The following is a 5,490-nucleotide window of genomic DNA, read 5'->3' on the forward strand; positions in this document are numbered from 1 at the left end:
AAGTGGGAATAGAGAGATCATACCTCAACATAATAAAAGCCTTATATGAAAAACCTACAGCCAACATTATACTCAATGGACAAATACTAAAACCATTTCCCCTAAGAACAGCAGCAAGACAGGGATTCCCACTTTCACCACTCCTGTTCGACATAGTACTGGAAGTGCTAGCCATAGCAATCAGACAAGAAGAGGAAATAAAAGGCATCCAAATTGGAAAAGAAGAAGTAAAACTCTCATTGTTCACAGATAACATGATATTGTACATAGAAAACTCTAAAGAATCCATCAAAAAACTACTCAACTTAATAAATTAATTTGTCAATGTAGCAGGATACAAAATTAACACCCATAAATCTATGTCTTTGTTATACACCAATAATGAACTCACAGAAAGAGAAATAGCAACAAAAACAATCCCATTTACCATCACAACAAAAAAACTTGAGAATTTTTAGGAATAAACTTAATTAAAGAGGTAAAAGACTTGTACTCAGAAAACTATAGGACATTTTTAAAAAGATAGAGGAAGACATAAACACATGGAAGAGTATACAATGTTCATGGATTGGTAGAATCAACATCATTAAAATGTCCATACTTCCAAAAGCAATCTATAGATTCAATGCAATCCCTATTAAAATACCTCAGCATATTTTCACAGACCTAGAACAAACTCTCCAAAATTTCATATGGAATAAAAAAAATACCCTGAATAGCCACAGCAATCCTGAGAAAAAAAGAACAAAGTTGGAGGGATCACAATACCAGAACAAAGTCACTGTTCTCAAAACTGCCTGTTACTGGCACAAGAAAAGACATAAAGACCAATGAAAGGGAACAGGGAATGCAGAAATTGATCCAAGCCATTATGCTCAATTAATATTTGACACAGGAAGCAAGATCATATAATGGAGTCAAGATAGTCTCTTCAATAAATGGTGTTGAGAAAATTGGACAGATACATGCAAAAAAATGAAACTATACCACAAACTTACACCATACACAAAATAAATTAAAAATGGATAAAGGACTTAACTAAGACTGGAAACCATAAAAGTTCATAGGAGAATCCATAGGCAGCAAAATATCAGACATATGTCACAGTAACATCTTTACCTTTACAGTTCCTAGGGCAATAGAAACTAAGAAGAAAATAAACTAATGGGACTACATCAAAATAAAAAGCTTCTGCACAGCAAAAAAAAAAAAAAAAAAAAAAAAAAAAAAAAAAAAAAAAAAAAAAACCATCAACAAAATGACAAGAAAGGCCATTGCATGGGAAAACATATTTGCCAATGTTATATCCGATAAGGGCCTAATCTCCAAAATTTATAGGGAACTCATGCATCTTAACAAAAGGAAGATAAACAATCCAATAAAAAAAATGGGCAAAGTTCCTAACTAGACACTTCTCAAAAGTGGATATACAGAAGGCCAAAAGACATATGAAAACATGCTCAAAGTCACTAATCATCTGAGAGATGGAAATCAAAACAACAATGAGGTACCATCTCACACCTGTCAGAATGGCTATCATCAACAAATCAACAAATGACAAATGCTGGAGAGGATGTGGAGAAAAAGGAACCCTCGTGCACTGCTGGTGAGAATGCACATTGATACAGCCACTGTGGAGAACAGTATGGAGTTTCCTCAAAAAATTAAAAATGAAACTCCCATTTGACCCAGTAATCCTACTTCTAGGAATATATCCCAAGAAATCAGAAACACCAATCACAAAGGACATATGCACCCCTATGTACATAGCAGCACAATTTACAATAGCTAAGATTTGGAAACAGCCTAAGTGCCCATCAGCAGATGAGTGGATTAAAAAACTGTGGTACATCTACACTATGGAATACTATGCTGCTGTAAAAAAGAAGGAATTCTTACCATTTGCAACATCATGATGGGCCTTAAGAGCGTTATGCTAAGCAAAATAAGCCAGTCGGAGAAAGATAAATATCACATGATCTCACTCATTTGTGGAATATAATGAACAACATCAACTGATGAACACAAATAGATTCAAAGACAGAGAGAATCATCAAACAGACCGTCAAACCTCAGAGGGAAGGCAGGGGAGGGGGGAGTAAGAGTTCAACCAAAGAACTTGTATGCATGCATATAAGCATAACCAATGGACACAGACAGTAGGGGGCTGAGGGCATGTGCTGTGGGTGGGAGTGGCCAGGGAGAGGTCAATGGGGGGGAAAGGAGACATATGTAATACTTTCAACAATATTTTTTTTAAGTTAGATTAAATAACAGCAACTTTATGTTTTCCTTTGTATGGTGATTTTCAGTAATTTTTTAAATTTATCTTTATTGTTGAAAGTATTACAGATGTCCCCTTTGTGTTTTTTCCCATTGACCTTTTCCACCCCACACACACCCCTCCCAGGCCTTCACCACACTATTGTCTGTGCCCATGGGCTATGCATATATGTATATAAGTTTCCCCAGTTAATCTCTCCCCACCCATTCCCCCACCCCACCTTCCCTATGAGATTCGTCAGTCTGGTCTAATGCTTCCATGTCTCTGGATCTATTTTATTCATCAGTTTATTTTGTTCATTAGATTCCACATATGAGTGAGATTATGTGATACTTGTCTTTCTCTGACTGGCTTATTCAGTGTCTAAGTCCTCTCACATTGTAATGAAAGGTTGCCTTTTACCCAAATCACCTCTGCCTCTAAGCTCCCATTTCCACAGGTCTTGGTATCTCCTCTCATTGCTAGTCTTGAATCTCTGCTCCAGCTAACTTGTAGACAGAACTCATCTCTCTTCTCTGGGTTTCTACACAGACACATTACCAAAGACATTTGTGTGTAAAGCAATGCTACTTAAGGTTTGAATTTATATCACAAGACCAAACAATTTAAAATTGACTATGAGACATTTTTATCTTTAAACTGATAAGAACAGATACTACACTTGATCTTAGCCAAAAGGCCGAGAAGCGATTGACATTTTTATCTTTATAAAATATTTAGGCCACCCCTCCATGTTGGTTAGCCATGCCACTTGTCATCTAAAAATCCTTGCTTATGCAGTTTGGAGACTGTCATCAGGGTCACCCCTGAAATCTGTTCTCATTACTCTCACAATATTATGAAAAATCTTTTACCTCTTTGCATCTCTATCTAGGTGGGCAGCTACTCCTGCATCTCATTATTCTATATTTTGTTACAAAATTGGCAAAATACTCCATTGGCCGAGGTTTTGATCTATCCATGCTTGCCTTCTCCCTCACTCCATAGTCCTTCAGATGAAAGGGAGCAGGAGTTTAGTTCCTCATTGCTATGAATTCTGCTACCACTTTAGAAGGCAGAGGTGGATACAGTTAGTTTGGGTTTTAAATAACATTTTTTTTATCAGTTTCAAAATATTAGGTTTTGGAAGGACACTATAATAGCATGTTGAAAGGAGCATATACTTAGAACTTCAAAGACCTAGATTTCAATCTAACTGAGCTCTACTATGTACAAGTATCTAAGGATCCCAATGTCCTCATTGTAAAAATATGGGTAAGTGATGCACAAAGAACATTTTTGGTCCCATTGTGTTCTAACAGATTCTAGATGAGGACTTTGGGGCCTGAGAAGCCAGGTGACATAGTATTTAACTTACCACATGTGACTATTCTAGAAAATCACATGTTCCTTTCTATTTTTACTTCTGAAGCTTGATTTATCAAGGTTAATTGTATACTTGATATTTTGTTCAGATGCTCTATTTCCTTCCCTTGCTTCCAAAGTTATATTGATCTTAGTACCAACCCTGCAGGAAGGAGGAAATGAAAGGTTATGAAATACAAATTGAGTGAACAGATATACTTACCCATGTGGGGAAAGTATGTGTTAAAAGCTGTTCATTGTGCCTTTGTTTATACTAGAAACAGAGTAGAAACGATCTAAACATCCATCACTAGAAGACTGGTTTACCAAATTATACCATATTACAAATATGCAATACCAGGCAACCATTAAAAAGAATGAGGCTGATCTTTACGTACTGACTAGAGGCCTAGTGCATGAATTCATGCACGGGTGGGGTCCCTCAGCCTGGCCTGCGATCTGGGCTGATCGGGCCGTCTCACCCAGTCCTGATCGGCCAGACCCCAGCAGCAAGCTAACCTACCAGTCGGATCATCTGCCCCCTGGTGGTCAGTGCATGTCATAGTGACTGGTCAAGTGTCGACCAATCTGTCAGACACTTGGCATATTATGCTTTTATTATATAGGAAATGAAAAGCACTCCAAGATAGATAGACATCTATGTATCTGTAAATGTATAGATATGCATGGGTGGGGAAAAGTAGGTTTGCAATTATTTATATGTAAAATAATATAATAATTAATAAATAAAAATAGAAGAATAAACTGTGTTTCACATACAACCATAAATATGCTTTTGCCCACCCCTGCATAGAGTATCTCTGGAAGTATACACAAAAAGATGATTAGAGTGTTCCCTTCTGGGATAGGAAATAAGGATCTGGTTGATAAAGATGGGAGAAAAATGTATCCTTTATTGTTTATTCTTTTGTATCTTTTGAATTTTGTATAATGTGCATGCATTGTCTATTAAAGTATAAGTAAAATTAATTTTTGAAATGTTGACAAATCATTAAAAATTATTTTAAAGATAACTACAGAATAAAATGAAGTGTGGGCATTATTGGTAAGTTTCAATTGCCCACACATTTTGTACTCCTTAACTGATAACAATCTCCATGTCGTACTTAGGCCCAGAGAAGATTTTGTGACCTAAAGTTGTGATGTTGGGTGGTGTCTTCCTTTGTAACCCTGCTTGAGACTCTTCCTCTCACAGTCACTCACCAGACCTTGGGTACTGACTCTGGCATCTGATGAGTAGAGACCAGGGAAGCTGCTCAACATCTTTCAATGCACACAACAACAAAGAGCTCATTAGAGAAGAGTCTGTGTCCCCTTCTTGGGACCAGCAGCCATCACTGGGCAGCTGCTGCTGGACATTTGTGGATTTTCCTGGCCTAAGTGAGAGGCAGCCCTGGATCTACTGTGGGAAGGGTATGGGTACTGAAATCAGACAGACCTGGATTGGATTACCAGATCTACCTCTTAATAGCCACATGTTCCCTATGTCCCCTAAGTCTCTAGTTCAGTGGTTCTCAACCTTCTGCCCCTTTAAATACAGTTCCTCATGTTGTGACCCAACCATAAAATTATTTTCATTGCTACTTCATAACTGTAACGTTGCTACTGTTATGAATCATAATGTGAATATCTGATATGCAGGATGGTCTTAGGCGACCCCTGTAAAAGTGTTGTTCGACCGCCAAAGGGGTCGAGACCCACAGGTTGAGAACCACTGCTCTAGTTCCTCATCTATAGGAAGAAGTAAGGTCAATTTCTTCACAAAGTTGGTGTGATACTTCAATGACATTAGCAATGCGGACATTTGGTACTGAATAAGCATTTATCCCTCTTCTCCATAT

General features: G+C 37.5%; 1 pseudogene; it reads right to left on the reverse strand.

Moving 5' to 3' along the window:
- Positions 1-2,855: 2,855 nt before the first annotated feature.
- Positions 2,856-2,975, reverse strand: LOC132225459 (U2 spliceosomal RNA; annotated as a pseudogene).
- Positions 2,976-5,490: the final 2,515 nt, after the last annotated feature.

The sequence above is a fragment of the Myotis daubentonii genome, chromosome X, assembly GCF_963259705.1.
Source record: "Myotis daubentonii chromosome X, mMyoDau2.1, whole genome shotgun sequence".
NCBI classification, from domain to species: domain Eukaryota; kingdom Metazoa; phylum Chordata; class Mammalia; order Chiroptera; family Vespertilionidae; genus Myotis; species Myotis daubentonii.